Source organism: Schistocerca americana, chromosome 4 (assembly GCF_021461395.2).
Source record: "Schistocerca americana isolate TAMUIC-IGC-003095 chromosome 4, iqSchAmer2.1, whole genome shotgun sequence".
In the NCBI taxonomy this organism is placed as follows: Eukaryota; Metazoa; Arthropoda; class Insecta; order Orthoptera; family Acrididae; genus Schistocerca; species Schistocerca americana.
In genome coordinates this window covers 450,893,488-450,915,310 of record NC_060122.1, presented here as the reverse complement: position 1 = coordinate 450,915,310, position 21,823 = coordinate 450,893,488, and the positions used below count along the sequence as shown (strand labels likewise).

Here is a 21,823-nt window from a genome sequence, read left to right as displayed (position 1 = left end):
ACTCTAAGTGTAGCCGTTTTACTCAATATGTCTAGATACAAGTCGCCGTTCATTGTGCACTCACTGCAGATGACACCAGTCATGGGGGGATGATAAATTTTTGGGGGATATGATAAAAGTCCGTAACTCATTCAATGCTGTTGTATACAACATGCTGACTTTTTCAAAAAATCATTAATAGTGTTTGACAATTAGCTGTCAGTAATTAGCACCAGATTTTAATTTGCGAGTTATTGTGCCACCTTGATCGCTAATAGTATGTGTAAAATATGTACGTGTGTCGCGTCGACGAATGTGATGATCGTTTGTCCTGAGTAGTGTTCTATTTGTGTCGTAGTGCATACAGTCGAAATGAAATGAAGGGAGAGGATAAAATGAGGTACCGGCATATAGTTTCCCCTCTCAAATAGTTCGAAAGTGGCTGCAGGGCAAGAGGTCCCCTACCCTACGAACGCACCACCAATGTCAAATGGCCCAGTGCATGAGTCACTAGTTCAAAAGTTTCGGATTTAGCGCCGGGCATTGACAAAAGGCTACCACTACACAGCCACCTCTTCGTCCTCCCTGTCTGGTCACATACTGGCGATGAAAATTTCTTTCACACAAGGATTATATTCGCCTGCCTCTGTGTCGAGAGTTGCCAGTTAAACGCCTACATCTACATCGGTCCTTACGTGAAATGTACGTCTACTCTCCGCAGATTACCATGCAGTGTGTGTCAGAGGGTACTTCTGGTTCCACTATGTTTTCGCCGTTGCCGTTCGATTCGCGAGTGGCGAGTGGTAAATGATGGTCGGTAAATCTCCGTATTAGCCCAAAGTTTCTATTTGTGGTCATTTCGCGAAACGTTTGCGGGACGAAGTAGTACGTTGTCCGACTCTTTCCGGAACTTACCCTCTAGGAATTTCAATAGTAAACCTCTCCGCGATCCGCAACGTCTCCCCTGTAGCGTCTGCCACTGGAATTTGTTGAGTATCTGCGCAATTCTCTCGGGCCGACTAAATGATTACGTGATGAAACGTGCCGCTCTTCGCTAGGTACTCTCCGTCGTCTTCATTAACTCTTCTTGGTAAGAGTCCCAAACTGATGAACGGTACTCAAGAACTGGTCAAAAAGTATTTTGTAAGCAACTTTTTTCGTAGATGGCTTAAGTTTTCTTGAGATTCTCCCAATTAATCACACCCGGGCATCTACTTTTCCCACTGTTTGTTTCATGTGGTCGTTCCACGTTAGGTCGCTCCTGGCGATCACTCCTAGCTATTTTATTATAGTTGCTGCTTCCCTTGATCTGCCATCAAGATTGACATCGACTAGTTGTCTATTTCTTCACCTATTTATGCGGAGTACGTTACACTTATTTACGTCCAAGCGTCAGTTGTCAGTCCTTGCACAAACATCTGCTCCTCTGGAGATCTTCCTGCAATTGTCTACAGTCTTCTGATGTAGCAACCTTCCTACAGACGACAGCATTGTGTACCAACAGACTCGTGGTGCTTCCGACGTTATGCACTACTCACTTGCTATACACCGTTGTCTAACGGTACAAATTTAAAAAGGGGGCGTAGCGCCTTTGACAAGTGATAGAAACGTCCTCGGTCTCGGTTTCGATCCCAGCCATTGCTTAAATTTTGAATAAAAAGCATTAGCAATGGCGGCCAAAGACTTCCGACGTAAGCAGTCCCTCATCTTTCTGCGAACTTTCTTGTCAAAGAGGCGCAGGAGCGGAAAGAAACTCTGGGCACCCTCTTACTCGTGAAGTGGGAAACTGCACTTAGAAGGCGGAAGAATCGGCAGTGACCGACGGAATGATCTCACAGAAGACAGTGGAAACTACTGCATAAAAAGCTATGTGTATCAACAGTGACCTGTACTTGAAAAGGTGACACGAAGATCTCTCCATTAACAAAAAATTCCGAATTAGTGCCCCATTCGGATCTCCGGGACAGGACTGTCAAAGTGGAGGTTACCATGAGAAAAAGATTGAAAAACCAAACAAAGGGTAACAATCTACGACTCAGAGCGTGGAATATCAGAAATTTGAATGTGGTACGGGAGCTAGAAAATCTGAAATGCATAGGCACAATCTAAACACAGTTGGAATCAGCGGAATGAAATGGAAAGACGATAAGGATTTCTGGTGGGACGAATATGGGAAGAATTAGCTATAAATAGGAAGGTAGTGCAGAATGTGAGTTACTTTGAACATTTCAGTGGTACGGCAGGATATTGCAGCGCCTGTGTTATTCTGATTACAATACAAAGTTCCTTTGGACATGCGCGCACGCATGCATTGCGTCGACTACTGCCGTTATGAAGTACATTAAATGTACACGCAATTGCGAATAAGGACAACCATCTGCTGTAGAATGGAATGACGACAACGAAAATTTGTGCCGAAACTGGAACTCGGATTTACCGCTTATCGCGAGCGGTCGCCTTACCATTTGGCTATCCGTGCGCTACTCACGGCCAGATCCAAACTTCCACACGTCGTCAATCAACTCGCCGCAGTGACTGTCCTTCTGACATGCATATATTTCCGAAGGAACACTGCATCAAACTTCTGAAACAACACAGGCACTGCAATATCATATTCTATCGTAGTTATTCATGGTGGTGAGTTGACTGTATGAGACTAGAGACATAGCACCCGACTATCGGAAATACATCATCCACACAAGCCCGAAGATAGCAAGAGTGGATCTGTGTAAAAACCATCGTACAATCAGCATCAAAATTTTAGACAAGAATAATACACAACAGAGTGGAAAATAAAACTGAGGATCGGTTTTACCAGGATCAGATTGGCTTTAGGAATAGTAAAGGCACCAGAGAAGCAATTATGACGTTGCGCTTGATAATCGACGCAAGATTTCAGAAAAATCAAGGTACATTCATTAGATTTGTCGACCTAAAAATAGTGTTTACAATCTAAAATTGTGCAAAATGTTCGACATTCTTAGAAAAATAGGATTAAGCTACAGGAAAATACGGGTAATAGACGACACTGCCGCACATGTGATATAACATAGCTGTTAGCGTCGCTAGTTGCCGTGTTGTGAGTGGCCAGTCCATGCCAGACAACCAACAGTTATTTGTTACTCAGTATTTTTCATTTCTGGACGGTTCCATAAATATCTTATGTTTGTAGTGTTTGTATATTCTATTCAATGTTTGCATAAACAGTTGCGCTCTCCGCCCAGGAGGTCAGATCTGTTCTGGGTGCATGTTTGTGTCGGTAATAAATGTGTTTCAGTTTTAAATGTTGTACTTCATTGACGACCCTGTCTTTACATTTGGATTTGATTGTGATTTTGACATGAAAATATGTATAAGAACAAAGAAGGGACAATAAGAATGGAAAACCAAGAACAAAGCACTCTGATTATAAAGGGTGTATTACAAGGATACAGCCTGTCTCCCTTACTGTTCAATCTGTACATCGAAGAAGCAATGATGGAAATAAATCATAGGTTCAAGAGTTGCATTAAAATTAGTGATGAAATAATATCAACAATTAGATTCGCCGATGACATTGTTATCCTCAGTAGAAGCAAGAAAGAACTAGAAGACATACTGAACGAAATGAACAGTCTGTTGAGCACATGGTATTGGCTGACATTAAATCGCAAAAAGACGAAAACGATGGGGAGAATCAGAAATAAGATTAGTGCTGAAATTAACAAAACACCTGGGGACCACGAAGTAGACGAAGTGTAGAAACTCTGCTGCTTTGGAAGTAAGATAACTCATGGCGGATGAGGCAAGGTGGACATAAAAAGCAGACTACCACAGGCAAAGAGGGTATTCTCGGCCAAAGGAAGGCTACCAGTATCAAACATTGTTCTTACATTGCGGAAATAACTTCCGAGAATGTACGTCTGGGGCACAGCATTATATGGTAGTGAATCATGGACTATGGGGAAAGCTGAGAAGGAGAGAATCGAAGTGGTCGGCGTGTGATGCTACAGAAGGATACTGAAAATTAGGTGGAATGGTTTAATGAGAAATGAGGAAGTTCCACGCTGAATCGGCGAAAATATAAACATGTAGAAAATATTGGCTAGAAGAAGGGACAGGACGATAGAATGTGTGGTAAGACACCATGAGTAACCTCCATGGTACTAGAAGGAGCAGTGGAGGGTAAAGTGCTACTCTGAGATGAATGTATTGGCGGGCCGCATGAAACCAGTCATTAAACTGAAGACACCTCCTAAAAAAAAGTATCGTATAAAGGAACGCCGTACCACACTTCCTTGAGGAACTTCTGAAATTAGCTTAATATGTATCGCTTTTATTCGATTTTACGTTGATGGCCACGAATACGATGATAAGATGTACATCTTTGGTAAATGGGAGAGGAATAGGGATGAATCGTGTTGGTATTAACCCTCTATGAGCAAGTTCGACAAATTTGTAACGCTTACGATGCGTTGCTGCATCTGCATAGCGGGGTGCGCATTCTCGCCGTCGTCGTGCGTAGCAGATTCATAAAGCTTCAGACTAAAATTATAGGAAGTGCACTGCGAGAATTATCTGGAGACAAAATCATTATTGTAGACATTATTCCGTAATTTGTGAGACTTTCTTTAAACGTTCCAAATTTGGCAATTTAGGCATTCTCAAGCAAACTGTTCTTTTTTTAGATGATGAATCCTGCAGTGTATTATGGAAAGAAGAGGAGTGTTGCCGGTCGTGAGACCACGATGACTGTTTCATCAGTGCCTCTTCTAGTGATACCACTAATTAAGCTCAACAGAAAGGACAGAAGGCCGAAGAACAACCTCAAGTTCTCTGTCCATCAATTTTTCTTCTCTACAAAGAGTGGATGTTTTAGATTCACTAATTGCATTATACAGAATCAACATCAGGCCAAAGAAGTGCGGTTCCTTGATATGATGGTAGTAAATGCATGGCTGTTGCACAGGAGGCACTGACTCTCTTCGTGTACCCAAAAATATGGCGAGGCCTCTTCGTCAGTTCAAAGCTGAAAAGCTGATGCCCTGTGCAAAATTAACAAGGACGTAAGTGGGAGAGAGAAAGATTCAAAAATGGCTCTAAGCACGATTGGACTTAACATCTGAGGTCATCAGTCCCCTAAGACTTAGAACTACTTAAACCTAACTAACCTAAGGACATCACACACATCCATGCCAGAGGCAGGATTCAAACCTGCGACCGCAGCAGCAGCGTGATTCCGGACTGAAGCGCCTAGAATCGCTCGGTCACAGCGGCCGGCAGAGAGAAGGGAAGATCTTCAAGTGTAGATGCTGAATATCCAAAGAAGAAGAAAATACGGCATGCATCAAATCCAATTACCCAAAAGGTTGTTCGTCAGGGCAATGTTGCACATTGGCCAGTTGTGTCTGAAAAGAGAGGTACGTGGAAGATGGCAAACTGCAAAGGAAGTCATCAATTATCTACGAGAAATGTAATGTTAATTTGTGCATCGAGAATAAAATGAACTCTTTACTGGACTTTCATAAAGAACAAATGCTATGAAGATCAAAAGTTTCAAATTCTTAAATATTTTTATATGTCAGAAAAGTATATATGTAATTATTCACAAGCCAAAATTTAATTCATTTATATCCTTAAATGCCTAACGTAAGAAAATATATGACATAAACATGATTAATGTATTATTTATCAATGTATGTTTATTGCGACCCTAAAGTAACACAAATGTAACATTTATAATTTTTTGTCTTTATTGCTTCATAATTGTGTCCATAGAGAGTGTTGGTATTAAATTATCCGCGAAAAGTTGAAAACGTAATGCGCGGCTCCCGATGTCGCGCCGCCGGCTGTTGTCAGACGGCGAGGCGCGAGCCAGACAGGTGCAGAGCTATTGATTCAGCTGGCCCATTGACGTCAGCGGCAACATTTGCCACGGTGCTTGTTGACGCGGCGTCAAAGATGTCGCGGGCTGGCCGGCTGGAAAACGGACGCGCGCCACGCGTCAGCGACCAAAGGCACTCTTCAAGCCGACCTGTCTGCCTGTCGCGGCTTTAAGCGACGCCGACAAACACGGCGCCGCTGCCAGCTCTTAGCCGTGGCACGCGCTGATACTGCCTCCTCGGGTTACGAGTTTGGGCGTACCCAGAGGAGGGGCTGGGGGTGGGGACAGCTGACCCATCCCAGAGAATAATGATCTTCACAGACCGAACTCGAATCCTGCCTCGACACACAGATGGGCGTATCACTTCAGTATCAGTTTCCAGAAACGCCTACCCTATATTGGATGTTGACTAGTAGCAGCTGTTCCCAGAACATTTTGTCGTGAAGAGGTATGCCCCTCCCTCTACCCCCTCATCACACACACACCCTTCCCACCATCCGGCTCATCCGTCTACCCTAGTGCAGATCCTCAGTACACTCTTTGCTGTGAGCCAGGTGCTTTGTATCTGTGGTATGCACACCTGCCTAGCTCTAGTATCCATCCTTGTTGCTGTAATCATCAGTCCGAAAACTGATCTCCTCCAACTCTTCACAGTAGTCTACCTTGTGCAATTGTTTTCATATCTGTATAACTACCGCACGCTGCCGCCATCTGAAACTGTTTACTGTATTCACCCCTTAATCTCTATCTACAACGTTTTTTAATCCTCGTCCATCGTGTCCCCGCAACTACACACACTTATCTCCCTTCAATAACAAATTCTCTATTCCTTGTGGCCTATGATGTGCCTTTCAAAATATCCTTTCCATTATGCACGTTAGACCGCCTCTGTAGCCAAATGGTTAGCATCGTTGCTTTTGGTTCGGAAGGACTCCGGTTCGATTCCCGGTTCCTCTTTCGATTTTCTCTGAAGTAGAGAGTTCTGAGGTCTGGAACAGGGTCCACTCAACATCATGGGGACAAATAAGGGGCTGTTTCAATAAAAAGGCAGCGGCACCATGAGGATTCACCTATAGGCAATAAGGACTAGAGGATTAGCGACATGCTGGTCACCTGCCCCACTATCACAGATGACTCCCCGTACTGCCTTGAAGGCGGCAGTCGGCCATTCGGAACAGATCTAATCCGTGAGTAGTGTTTATTAGGCTAGTTTTACCATAAAGCTTTTACCCCACTCCCACAGTTCAATACAATTCAGTACTTGTCCATTATTTACTCTTCTATGCATCTAATCTTCAGCATTCTTCCTATGGCACTAGATTGCAAAAGCTTCTACTCTCTTCTTGTTTGAACTGTTAATCGTCCACGTTGCAGTTCCATACAAGGTTGCACTCCAAAGGAATATTTTCATAAAAGACTTCCTGACACGTAAATTTGCATTCGATGTTAAATAAATGTCTGTTTTTTCAGGAGAGCTTTTCTTGCTATTTCCAGTTGTTTACACCCTCTTTACTTCTTCCGTCGTCAGTCACTTTTCTCCCCAAATTACAAAACTGTTCCACTAAGTTCTATGTCATACTTTCTAGTTTCCCACGCATCACCTGATTTAAATCCACTACTCAGCGTTACGTTTATTTTACTTTTCTTGGCGTTCGTCTTATACTTCCTTTCAAGACAGTATCCGTTCCGTCCAACTAGTCTTAGTAGTTCTTTATCGTATCTCACTGAACTGCAGTGTCATCGGCGAACCTCAAAGCTTTTCCCTTCCGTGAACTTCAGTTCCCTTTATAGATTTATTTACTATTTTCCTTTGCTGCTTGCTCAGTTTACAGACTAAATAATATGGGAATTTTTAACCCTCTATATAAAGGGCAGTCAAGTGAAAACGACACGGAAAACAATAAGTAAACTGTCAATTATTTCAGGAGTAATCATCATAATTGTTAACACAGTTATCACTGTGAGACTTGATAGTCGGCGCCTTCATGGAAAAATATTTGCGGCTGCTACGGAACCATGGCTGTATCCAGGCATGCGCCTCTTCGTTTGACTCAAATCGACAGTTACGAATGTCTTTCTTTACGGCTCCAAAAATATGGATATCAAATAGAGAGAAATCGGGACTGTGTGAAGGATGTGCAAGGCCTTTCAAAGAAACTTTTGTAGCGTAGATGAAAAATCTTGGCAATCTGTGAGCAATGTCTTTCTTCAGGGCACCAAAAGTACGACAATGGCATGGGGAGAGGTGGAGAGGTGGAGACTACATGTCAATGATGATGAAATGATAATGAGGACAATACAATACTCAGTCTCCGAGCGGAGAAAAACTCCGACCCGGCCACGGATCGAACGTGGACCCGCTGCGTGGCAGTCAGACGCGCTGACCACTTAGTTAAGGAGGCGGACTTTGTGTTGGTACCCACTCTGATCAAAAGTAGCGGGTCACCCCTAAAGTGGATAGTCGTATGTATGGTGCCATTTCAATACCATCTTTATGCCTCCAAAGCGACAGATGTGCACTATAATATCTTATCCGTTGAGCTTATTAGCTTTCTTTTGGCCACATGACTTTCTCATTCGTTCCATAAACGTTTTCGTGGCTTTGTACGATATAAACTCTGGTCGATTCGCTCCAATGCATTTGGCACACTTTGCGTTAGTGTGATTATGCATTGCAGAAGAACGTTATACAAACGTGTGAAGTTGGTTAGGTTCGTCAGTTTACTCTTGTGTTGTTATCAATATTCTGCATAAAATTAAAAAAGTAGAGACGCTTCCTCTCACTGTCGTCTCTTCGATTTCGGTTAACATTGCCGCTGAAGTAGATCCAGGGAATCAGTCGTGCAGGATACTGCTCTTGGCCTATAAAAGAACTTGTCGTTAATCTGGCTGATACAGGACTTCCCCTGTTTTTCTCTTTTTTTGGGTCTAACTTGAGTTTTAAATCTACAGAATATATTTGTTTGTATGAGAAGCCTTTTTAAACAGTATTTTGTATTCCATATTAAAGTTTATTAAGTAGCTTCGTCCTCTTTTATCAAATTATAAATTACTTGGTTTACAGAAAAACAACGATTTGTACATTATAACAACTCCCCATTTAGTGTACTAACTTCATACACTGACGGAAAAAATTGCAACACTAAGAAATAATTAATGTAGAGTAACGAAATTTCGGGAATATATTTGTCTAGGTAACATATTTAGGTGATTAACATTGCAAGATCAAAGGTTAATTTAAACGCGATGTAAGCCGTTGCAAATGTGAAATGCTGGTACATTAATAACCGGTGTAACTGCCAGAATATTGAATGCAAGCATGCAAATCTGCATGCATTATGTTGAACAAGTGTCGGATCTCAGTTTGTGGAATGGTGGTGATCCATGCCTGTTGCACTTGCTCGATTGGAGACAGATCTGGTGATCGAGCAGGCCAAGGCAATACGTCGACACACTGTAGAGCATGTTTGGTTACGACAGCCTTGTGTGGGCGAGCGTTATCCTGTTGGAAAACACCCCAGGAATTATGTTCATGAATTCAGTCGGATCACCAGCCTAATCACCAGATTAACGTACAAATATGCAGTCAGGGTGCGTGGGATAACAATGAGAGTTATCCTGTTGGAAAACACCCCTGGAATGCTGTTATGAATGCAGTCGGATCACCAGCTTAATCACCAGATTAACGTACAAATATGCAGTCAGGGTGCGTGGGATAACAATGAGAGTGCTTCTGCTCTCATACGAAATCGCAGCCCAGACCATAACTCTAGGTGTAAGCCCGGTGTGCCTACCACACAGACAGGTTCGTTGCAGGATCTCAAGGGGCCTCCATCTAGCCAACACACTGCCATCACCGGCACCGAGGCAGAAAAAGCTTTCATCACAAAACACGAGACCTCCACCCTGCCCTCCAACGGGCTCTCGCTTGACACCAGTGAAGTCGCAAACGGCGGTGATTTGGTACCGATTTATGACAGTTCGTTGTGTTACTGTGGTGCCAACTGCTGCTCAAACTGATGCAGCACGATGCGCCAGAGCCATACAGCGAACACGATGATCTTCCTTCTCGGTAGTGCCAAGTTGCCGTCCGGAGCCCGATCTTCTTGTAGCCGTACATTCTCGTGATCACCATTGCCAGCAGTCATGTACAGTGGCTACATTCTTGCCAAGTCTTTCTGCAACATCGGAGGAGGAACCTGCAGCTTCTCATAGCCCAGTTACATGACCACGTTCAATATCAGTGAGGTGTTGATAAGGGTGTCTTTGTCGCCTTAAAGGCATTCTCGACAAAGATCAACCCACCACGACCAGTCTCAGCGCTCAAGACCGTTACAGCGTGTATTTAAGGCAAACCAATAGCGCCACTCTCGTTGGACTGGCGCGAAATTTGAATAGACATAATCTTTCAGATGTAGAAACACGCCTACGAACTTTCGTTTATGTCGCACTACTCCCGTGCTTCCAGGCGCTGTTGGTACTCACAACAGACTCAAAAGCTCGACAAAATGATCCCGTTCGGCTCAGTTCCTAAATGGATACTTTTGTCTCTTCTTGGTCTGGCACCTTTTTCCGTCAGTGTACTACGTGTTTCGAAGCTTCATACGTCATCACGAGGTGCATGTTTTCTGCAGCTCCTGCTTTCGTGTTCGTACGCGCGATAGAGTTTTGATATGGTAGTTTTGTAAGACTCAATTCCTGCACTGCCGTAGGAATGTATTCAGGCTTCCCGTGCAAAACACGGCTGTTGAGGGCTGTCTGCTGCGACGTTAAAGGGAAGAGCACCTGCAGGCGTGACCTTGTCGCTACACGGCTGCAGTCTCCACGCCGCATCGGTCCCATAAGTGAATAGTCGAGTGGTTGCACTGAACTCGGTACTGTTTCGTCAAACATTGAGTTGTTGATTCACTTTTTGCTTCTTAACTAAAACTTCTTATTTGGCAAATGTAATTACTAAGATGGTGTGTAGATCGAGCCATTCCTCACTGAAACAGCGTGACTTCCCAAACTCGTACCTTATTTTACCATCATTTGCCCAAATTATTATATGAAATAATTACTACAAGCCCAGGATATTTCCTCCCAAAGAATTATGTGACCTATTTAAAAATCAGTTATGAAATCTGCATCAAAGGAATATAATGAAACTAGACGACGTTCCTTCCGCAATATATCTAATTTGAATGGAGACAGATCTTAAACGAATTACAAATTCCAGCAAAGCAGGAAGTGCAGTATAAATTAATTGGTTAATTACTTTAATTAAATATGCATTAAAGAGCTGTTATATTAGTTAAACATAGGTTTTTGTCATTCGGTAAGTGTGCTTGGTTAAATTTAAACCTGCAGTAATAGTGCTCGATTTTAATAACCCAGAGAGTGGTGCAATGGAAAAACAATCGACTCACTCGGGAGATTAGCAGTTCTAATCCCCGTCCGCCCATACAGATTTAGGTCCTTAGATCACTTAAAAGCAAAGTACTGGATGGTTCCTTTAAAAAGGGATACGGCCGAGTTCGTCCACCAATTTGAGCTTGTACCCGGTCACCAACGATCTTGTCATCAACAGGACATTAAACCTAATCTTCCTCCCTCCTCCTTTTTATTAGCAGTAGACACCCACAGTCCATTAAGTATTTGCTTAGGACAACTTATTCTCATATATACGTCAAAACAAGCAAGAAAACGTAGCTTAAATATGAGGTATGGGAACGGCAGCTAGTATGGGCCACTTAGGCGATAATTTGCTTAAAACTTCTGCTGTTGTTTGGAAGTCAGGTATAAGTCCATAAAATGTCTGCTCCAGTATTTGTATTTGTGTAAATGAGGAGAAAAGATTTATAACCAAACCGACACAAAGCGAGAAAACAAAGGAACATCACCAACTTAACCTCATAATTTAAGGAGAAGATAGCACACTTCCAAGATTTTAGCTCCAGCAATCGATCCAGCGCGAAAATTTGCGCTATAATTCTGATAGTACGCAGTTATGACCCGAAAGCACAGCTATTAAAACTTTTGCGCACACCGGTTGTTGGTTATTCGCTCCGAAACACTGTAGCCACCTGACGCCCCAGCGCAAAGTACTGACTGTACACCAGAGTGACAATCCGCGCCCTCCTATTCACGGAACGTTGAAGGCAAAGGAACAGGAGGACTTAGGGGGTATGAACCCGTTTGTACAACGCGTTATGAAATCTTGTTCGAGAAATACAAGTTATTTTACGCGAAAAAGAATTAAGTTCATTGAGTACATAATATATCAACCTCACACGCACATGCTTTCAATATGAAGCCAATGATTTTCGTTTAACAACTTAATCAAGTCAATCACGCTACAGAACAGAGCGTCCCCTGCAAATGCACTTCACCTTAACAATGCCGGTCCGGAGTGGTCGAGCGGTTCTAGGCACTTCAGTCTGGAACCGCGCGACCGCTACGGTCGCAGGTTCGAATCCTGCCTCGGGCATGGATGTGTGTGATGTTCTTAGGATAGTTAGGTTTAAGTAGTTCTAAGTTCTAAGCGACTGATGACCTCAGATGTTAAGTCCCATAGTGCTCAGAGCCATTTGAACAGTGCCGGCTTTAAAATTCAAAGAAAATAAACCGCAACAGAGGTATTAGTAACTAAATAGCGCTAAGCTACTTTTTAATAACGCAATCATTTCACTAATTTACACTGTATTTCTGAATCGCAACATGAAAGTGTTCAAAACAATGAGATTACCGGCAGCAGCTACAGGCTACAAACTGTGCACTTTGTCACAGTGAACTAAACATTATCGCTTGTTGGTTCACGGACATTATGAGCAAGAACCTCTTAATGCACTCCAATGTACAGCATTTCGCGCTCGGCAATAGGCGGTTGTGGTGGCGTGGGGTGAATGACCAACAACCGGGCACACGGATGTTTTAAAACTGTACTTTCACAAGCTCATAACTGCATTGTGTCGGAATAATGGGCCAGATTTTGGCGTGAGATCGATTGCTGGGGCTGATATCTTGCAGGTATGCTGTTTTTCTCCTTAAACTATCTGGTCAAGGTGGTGATGTCTCAATGTAAAACAAAATTCGAGATTGATTGGCGACTCCATGGAGTGTTCTGTGTACCACGACCAAATAGTGGATAGAACTGGAAGGAGAATCAGCATTGGCCGTATTTTTGTTTTTTGTTTTATTATCCGCAAAATCGATTTTCGGTCACTTAGTGACCATCCTCAGTGCTCAGCGCTCTAAGCTTGTTGATACCAGTGCCTACCAATTGTAATTGTATATTACAGCACTGAGGAGGGTCACTAAGTGACCGAAAATCGATTTTGCGGATAATAAAACAAAAAAATACGGCCAATGCTGATTCTCCTTCCAAAATTCGAGATGTTACGAAAACTGTTGCGTAGTAGAAACTATACGACAAACTACAGGTTTTTAAATAAAAAAGTTGCTTCTGTGGTTCACAAACGGGTTAATCTGTATGATTCTTCAGTTTCTCCCGGCGTATTTCATGCTCGAACAGTCCACGGATGTACTGCCGGTCCATAGTGTCCAACGGGCACAATATTTCGGCGATCAGACATGTCGCCATCGTCAGGTGCGCTGACGAACTGAGCTTCTGAGGGTGGGCGGCCGTCCTAAATCCCCTCCCCCTGCGAGGCGCTCTCTTTGCGGTCCGCACCCGCGGCCGCGCGTCGGCGGTCGCTGAGAGGCTGGCGTCGGCGTCTGTGGTGACGTCGGTGTAACTGCCTCGTCCGCCCTGGTCGCCCGTTCGTTTTCTTTGCTGAGCGTCTTTTTAATTAGACTCAATGCTGGTCCCCATCCCTTGCTGAGGTTATAGCCGCAATCTCGGTTAATGCGTCCGTCCCTAGTATTAAATTCAATAGCCTCTCTAACGACGCTGTCCCAGTATTTAGATGTCTATGCCAAGATCCTGGTATGTTCAAACAGTGCTCTGCGACCGCCGACTTGTTGGGGTACCTAAGTCGAGTGTGCCTCTGATGTTCTCGGCGACGATCTTCGATGGTGCGCACTGTCTGTCCAATATAAGTCTTCCTACACTGACACGGAATCTGGTATATGCCGGGCTTCTGCAAACCAAGATCGTCTTTGACACTTCCCAATAATGCTCGTGTTTTATTGGGTGGGCAAAAGACAGTTCCTACTCGGGGAAAATAGGACGAATATTGAGGAAACACCGAGTAGGAACTGTCTTTCACACACCCGATACTATTAGTAAAGGCATGAAGACTGTCATAGTGTTTCCAACAGCACAGATTCGATATTTATTGCGAAAGGCGAAACACGTTTAATGGAGCAGTTAAGTCATTAAAAATAAGAGCATTTTCTTCTGAATAATGTACTTCGTTCACGAGACAACATGACTGACATAAGGGGGCAACAAAGTTAACTTGGTAACATTTCAGTATTTTGTTGCTCTGTTACTACACGTTGCCTTCAAAAAGATCAGTAAGAACAAAAGTTATTTAAAAGTGTACTAAGTTCTTTTATTTATATCTATCTGACAACGGAAATAAAGTGTACAGAACAATTCAGTCTATTTACAACAATTATTACAATTATTTCGAAAGGTTTCACACACAAAAATATACGCTTATTAATGTTTAACTATGTATTACAGTACTTTATACACTTTTTTCGCTTTCAGTCACGTCATGTAATTTTATTAATCTTCTCTGGAAATAACAATCACACAGCTAAAGTTTATTTTTTATTTGAAGTAAATATAAATTCATTTTAAACACAAATAAAACAATGTTATGAAACCGCTGTTTTCGGAAAAATACTGTATCATCTGTGCACTGATACATAAAATACTCCTTCTAAAATGGTGGAGGAAGCCATGAGAAATATTTCCATCACTTTATAATACATATGACAGAAAACGTTCCTCATGATACGTTAATTGTAAGGTTACGTAAAGGACCACGCATTGGTCTCCAAACTGTCACCTACCTAAAAATTAATGGTACGCTCAGGAAAATTAGTTGTTTGCAATACTTTTATGAATTTATTGCTTTAAAGGATATAAAAGCTTGTAACTGGGATGAGTGATATTATCCACAAACAACGTTTATCATCACGTCACTGCAGTCATGGACTGTGCGGCTGATCCCGGCGGAGGTTCGAGTCCTCCCTCGGGCATGTGTGTGTGTGTGTGTGTGTGTGTGTGTGTTTGTCCTTAGGATAATTTAGGTTAAGTAGTGTGAAAGCGTAGGGGCTGATGACCTTAGCAGTTAAGTCCCATAAGATTTCACACACATTTGATTATTTTCATTACGTCACAGCGCAAGAGAAAATGAAAACTGCAGCACGCTGTCTTCCCCACAATGTCACGGTATGCTAAGCAATAGCAAAGGAAAGAGAGAGAAAGAAAGACTGGCAGCACCCTCAGTCATATGAAAATCACACAACTGACGTGGAAGACATGGGGACATTCCATCAAGTTGTAGCTCGTTTCGGTTTACCATTTGTTATTTTTTATACTGGTCTCTATCACTGTCACAACAGAGGTAACGTGAAAGCTTTTATACGGTTCAACATCTTCTGACTCGATTATGCCAGTAAACCATCACAGCCGATTTTTTAAATAATCGAGATTCCACGTGTAAAACGCCAAATCTCCGAAATCAGGTGTTGTACAATGATATAATTTTACCCGTACGTTCTGTAGCATATGTGGATACTGTCTGGAAAATGTGTTACGAAATTAGTAGTAAACTAGTAATAAATTAAAACGTCATGACTGATGCTGCAGTTTTACTGCATGAACAGCGAAAATGTGGTGCGCTGTGTCTTTATTTTGTGAGGGATGTCAGCGAGAGAGAGTTTTGTAAAGATTTTAAATTACGTCTAAGGTTTTTTGGAAGTCGCTAAGTGCTCTCATTCTAAAATCCTGGATGAAAAAGTCTTCCTAATTTGCGCGCCTTGCATTATGCAGCCTCAAGACACACACACAGTTTCTAACTGTAATACTTAACTTGACTTTTAACACGAGGATTCGCTCTTACCACATTATGGCAGCATTCTAAATTTTTAAATTAGCTCAATAATTGCACGATACGCCGGAAATCAGATTTTTGATGCCCCTGGAAGCGTTACACAATGAGGTGACAAAAGTCATGGGCTACTTAATACTATCGTGTAAGACCTCCCTTTGCCCGGCGTAGTGCAGCACCTCGTCATGGCATGGACACATTAATTCGTTGGCAGTCCCCTGCAAGAATATTGACACAGGTTGCCTCTATAGCCGCCCGTAATTGCGAAGGTGTTGCCTGGGCAGGCTTTATTGACCTTTCGATTATGTCCCATAAATGTTCGATGGGATTCACGTTGGGCGATCTGGGTGGCCAAATAATTCGCTCGAATTGTCCAGAACGTTCTTCAAACCAGTCGCGAAGAATTGTATCCCGGTGGCCTACTGCAGTGTCCTCCACTAAAAAACCAGTTTTTATTTGGGATCATGAAGTCCATGAATGACTACATATGGTTTCCAAATAGCCGAACATAACCATTTCCAGTTAACGACCGGTTTATTTGGACAAGAGGGCCTAGTCCATTCCATGTAAAGATAGTCCACACTATTATGAAGTCACTATCAGCTTGGGCAGTGCCTTGTTGACAACTTGGGTCAGGGCTTCATAGGGTCTGCGCCACACTCGAACCTTACCATCAGCTCTGAAACGGAACTCATCTGACCAGGCCACGGTTTTCCAGTCGTCTAGGGTTCAACCGATATGGTCACGAGCCCGGGAGTGGCGCTGCAGGCGATGACGCGCATCGGTAGTCTGCTGCCGTCGCCCATTAACTCCAAATTTCGCCGCTCTGTCCCAGTGGAAGATCGTCGAACGTCCTACATTGTTTTCCGCGGTTATTTTGTGCAATGCTGCTTGTCTGTTAGCACTGTCACATTTATGCAGACGCAGTTGCTCTCGGTCGTTAAGTGAAGGCCGTCTGCCACTGCGTTGTCCGTGGTGATAGATAGTGCTTGAAATATCGTATTCACGGCACGCTCTTGACAATGGCCGCGCGGGATTAGCCGAGCGGTCTGAGGCGCTGCAGTCATGGACTGTGCGGCTGGTCCCGGCAGAGGTTCGAGTCCTCCCTCGGGCATGGAAGTGTGTGTTCGTCCTTAGGCTAATTTAGGTTAAGTAGTGTGTAAGCTTAGGGACTGATGACCTTAGCAGTTAAGTCCCATAAGATTTCACACACATTTGAACATTATTTCTTGACACTGTGAATCTCGAAATGTTGAATTCCCTAACGATTTCCTAAATGGAGGCTCCCATGCGGCTAGCTCCAGCTACCATTCTGCCTTCAGAGTCTGTTAATTCACGTCGTGCATTCATAATCACTTCGGACACCTTTTCACACATGTCACCTGAGTACAAATGACAGCTTCGCCCATGCACTCCTTTTATATCTTGTTTATGCGATACTACATCCTTTTGTATATGTGGATATCGCTATTCCACGACTTTTGTCAATTCAGTGTATAGGTAACCCGGGTTATACCTTTAATATCATAGATGACTTGGAAAGAGAGGAAACTTCCAGTTTAACGTCCCATTGTTGATGATTTCAGTAAAATTGGCGCGAAAGCTCGAAATGAGACATAGATGTGGAGGAAAAAAATCACCCAAATTCTTTTAAAAGGAACCGCCGCGGAATTCAGGCTAAGCAGTTCATGAAAACTATTGAAAATCTAATGGATCGCCCATCGGGATATGAAGCCCGCCCCCCACGAATAAGTTCTTAGAGCCTTTATCATCACGACCTCGTTCGGTCTGTACTACCAGGGGGAGAGGTGTACGTTTGTATAACTAACACGACCGCACACGCTTATATTAATACAGAAAGGTCGACCGTATGCGGAGAAATACCCACAATAGCCAAGTCAACATACTGCCTTGCTCACACAAACAAATGGAAATATATGTAAAAATCTTCTGCAGTCGTAATAATACGCACTTGGGTGAGGGCAAACGGCGTAATCCCCGACGTCACAAAGGCAGTGAGGTATTGGCGAGCGCGATATTAATCTTGCACTTACGACACGCTGATCCTCGCGCGGCTTGGGCGTGCCTGCAGAATTACGCGTGTCACAACTGCAGGAAGAATAACCGCCCCCGCCCCCGGCCGCTGCTAGGGGGAGACATGTGGGCTCACCAGCAGCCACCAGCCACCAGCTGCGGCCTCATCTGGCGCCGGGCCGGCTTACGCCGCCACCCCTGCCAGATCAAGCGGCCCTTGTCATGCTAATCGCCGCTAATGGCTGCACAATGGCCTTCGCACCCAGCACTCTGTGCGTCCTAGCATCGGTCAGCACCTATCCTTTGGCCGTTCTCCCACGTAAATCGATATCAAACTATTGGGAACGTCTTTCATGCTCTGGATACTACAACACTTTCGATTTTCGCGCTTGCAAAGAGAGTATCAATGAAAACTCCACTTTGCACAAGTACATTGTTTCTTTTAACTTTACCCATTTGTGCGATTTTGCGATAGAGTTGTCACCTTTCAGTTTGGGTCATGTTAACTGGACGTATGTACTACCCCCCCGCCCCCCCAAAAGTAAAGCATCCGAAAGGAAGGGGGTAGGAGGGAGAAACATAGAGAATCTTCATCGGTTGAAAGGCTATGTGATGGTATTTCATTGATTACAAAATCAAGTCAGATTTACAGAGAAATCGGATATGAGCCCACTTATCAGTATGACCGTGTACCCTGTCTGGCATGGGCGGATGCACGGATTCTGTTGGAAAGGGTGACATAAATTCATTGTATCCTCTCATAAGGCAAGCTGACCACAAGTGTTACAACTAGTCCTCGAGATCCTGGATACTAACACCTGGATAGAGCTGTCATCCGAGTTGGTCGTAGTACACATGTTCTGTTGGGGACAGACCTGGCGATCTTGCTGGCCACAGGAGTACTTCACCATCTGGCAGACAGTTCATAGCGACACGTGCCAAGTATGGACAGCATTGTCCACTTCAAAAATGACACCATAGTTCTGTCGCATGAGAGGTAACACACGAAAACGCAGAATGACCACGAAGTACGTTGTGCTGTCAACGTTCCCTCAATCACTACCAGCCGTGACCTGGTATCACACCCGATGACACCCCACTCCATGGCGTCAGGACTAACGCGGCTGTGCCCATCCAAAACAGTTCGAGAACAGGACCTCTCCCCAAGTCGCTGCCGTAATGGTCACCGATGGTCATTTTGGGGTAGTGCAGAATCGCGGTTCATCGGGAACACAATGCGACGCCGTTCATCGGTAGTCCATGTTTCCCGATCATAGCACCACCTCGAACGCAACCACTTGTGTTGTGGTTTTAACAGCAGCCTACGCATGGGATGTCGTGTGACTAGGGCCTCCCGTCGGGTAGACCGTTCGCCGGGTGCAAGTCTTTCGATTTGGCGCCACTTCGGCGACTTGCCCGTCGATGGGGATGAAATGATGATGATTAGGACAACACAACACCCAGTCCCTGAGCGAAGAAAATCTCCGACCCAGCCAGGAATCGAACCTGGGCCCTTACGATTCTGTCGCGCTGACCACTCAGCTACTGGGGGCGAACTATGCATGGGATAGCAGTCCCTTAGTCCGGCTGCTGATAGACCCTGACCAGTGGTGCGGGATGACACAGAATATTGATGGGAGTCCATTACGTGTTCTCGGATGGCGGGAGCAGATGCGAAGGGGCTATGAAGTGTTTGGTGCAAAACACGGCGACTGGAACCTTGACGACTCGTATACGTGCCTCACGTTCCCACGCAGTCCAACAGGTTCCCACAGTCACATCCGAATGCCCCACAAATCTGGATATTGCATGATCCGACCAGCCGGCCTCCTGGAGACCCCACTTAGGCATCTTTCAAAGTCTGTCAGGTACTAATCACGGGTCTCACACAAGAGTGGGGGAATCTCCATGTCCTTCATAGTGATCACTCAATATCTAACGCTCTTCATAGAAATACACAAATATGAGAACAGCTTCAACAAGAAAAAAGAAAGCCTCAAAGTGAACGGATCCTGGATTCCCGTGCTGCAGCGAACGACTGTTACACGTAGCAAGGGGAGAGCCGCACCGGAAACCACCACGGAAAAGCCTGTGGATTCAAAATGGCTCTGAGCACTATGGGACTTAACATCTATGGTCATCAGTCCCCTAGAACTTAGAACTACTTAAACCTAACTAACCTAAGGACATCACACAACACCCAGCCATCACGAGGCAGAGAAAATTCCTGACCCCGCCGGGAATCGAACCCGGGAACCCGGGCGTGGGAAGCGAGAACGCTACCGCACGACCACGAGATGCGGGCAAAAGCCTGTGGACATTGGGCTTCAGGTACATATAGTCTGCGGCCACGAGCTCGACTCCAATCCACCACCAGCAATGAAGGGTGAAGTTTTGACAATGACAGCCACCCGTGCTGACGAAACGTTGGAAAAAGCATCAAACGAACGTCGGCCGAAGAACGGGATACAGCAGCCCACAGGCAGTGAACAACAAGTGGCCACGAAAGCCTTAAGAATTTTGAATTACAAGTCCAATCCTTTATTCCCTATGTACCCGCCGATCGTGTGTTCGGGTGCGGTTTTACATTGACATCCGACCATATTTTCTGAGTGCTTCTCTATTTTTTGTCAGGCAGTGCGATTTCAGTTAGGAATAGCTTCTAGATCTAATCAGTTAAATTGCGATACAACGTATCTAACAACATGACCGCATACAAGCATTACGAGATTTTTGCACACTACAGCGCGTCTGCTGCAACAAACTGCAAAGAAATTGTAAGGAGATTTCTAAGCTTCTAGGGAATGGCAAGCGATATTTATCACTCTGGAAGTGAACATCTTCTGTAACTCAAAAACACATACTTATATTCTTCGATGTAGTCCTTTTCAGGTTAAGTCCGCAGCTCTCGGTCTAGTGGGTAGCTTTGCTGCCTCTGGATCACAGGGTCCCGGGTTCGATGCCCGGTAGGTCGGGGATTTTCTCCGTCCGGGGACTGGGTGTTTGTGTTGTCCTCATCATTTCATCATCATTCAAGAAAATTCCGAGACAGGACAATGAAAATATTGGGAATTTGTTTGGGCGCTAATAACCACGCCGTCGACAGCCCCACAAACCAAACATAATTATCGTCGTCATTTTTCATGTCAATGTACTTTCTCTCACCTTATGCCACTCAGCACATTCCATCCCCAAAGAGCGATTCTGGATGACGTGCGAAATACTCATCTACGACTGTCTCGTCGTTTGGCTGAAAGCCTTTTCCGGGTATAAATTTCTTCGAATGTGAGAGTAGGAAAAGTTGAAGGCCGAATGTCAAAGAACATTCAGCTCTCAGTTTTGGGATTAATAAGGGGCCTTTGTGGTTAGGTTTTGTCCCCATGAAAGATGTTTTGTTCTTTTGCAATAAAGGTATCTTGTCGCGTAATTTTCTCATTTGGTACAGGTTATTGGCGTAGTATTCAGTATTTGCTGTTAAACTCTTCGCAAACCAACGAATAAAAAGTAGCCATATTGCTCCGTAGAAAACAGTGACCGTAACATTTCCGGCAGATAGAACTGGCTTTGCTTTTTCGTGGTCTCGTGATTTCTGATCGTTGTTTCGTTTGCTTCATTCTCATATAAACCCGTATGGTCTAAAGCACACCATGCCTACCTCTGCTCACATGTGAATGGCGTAAGGTATCCATGAAGAGCAAAACGCTCTTCAAACTGTACTGCGTGGCCCATGGACTTTGGAAATACATTAAGTATGTTCAGTGACCACATCAACTGTGTCATGGAATCGTTAGTCCACTGGACATTGGGGTACGATTGAAAAGAAATTGAAACAGGAAGCGTGAGAAAGGAATGTTCCAGCACTTTCCATCTCAAAAATATTGTTCCCTTCTTTAAGCGTCCGTTACTAAATAAAAGTAAGGAAGATCGTGGAGAGGAT

The 21,823-nt window shown here is 44.1% G+C and overlaps 1 protein-coding gene across 1 annotated transcript in view; it reads left to right on the top strand.

Annotated features, from left to right (window-relative positions):
• The window catches only part of LOC124613541 (photoreceptor-specific nuclear receptor-like), a 158,549-nt gene that overhangs the window by 100,990 nt on the left and 35,736 nt on the right, over window positions 1-21,823 (top strand). The gene's annotated exons all lie outside the window — the stretch shown is intronic.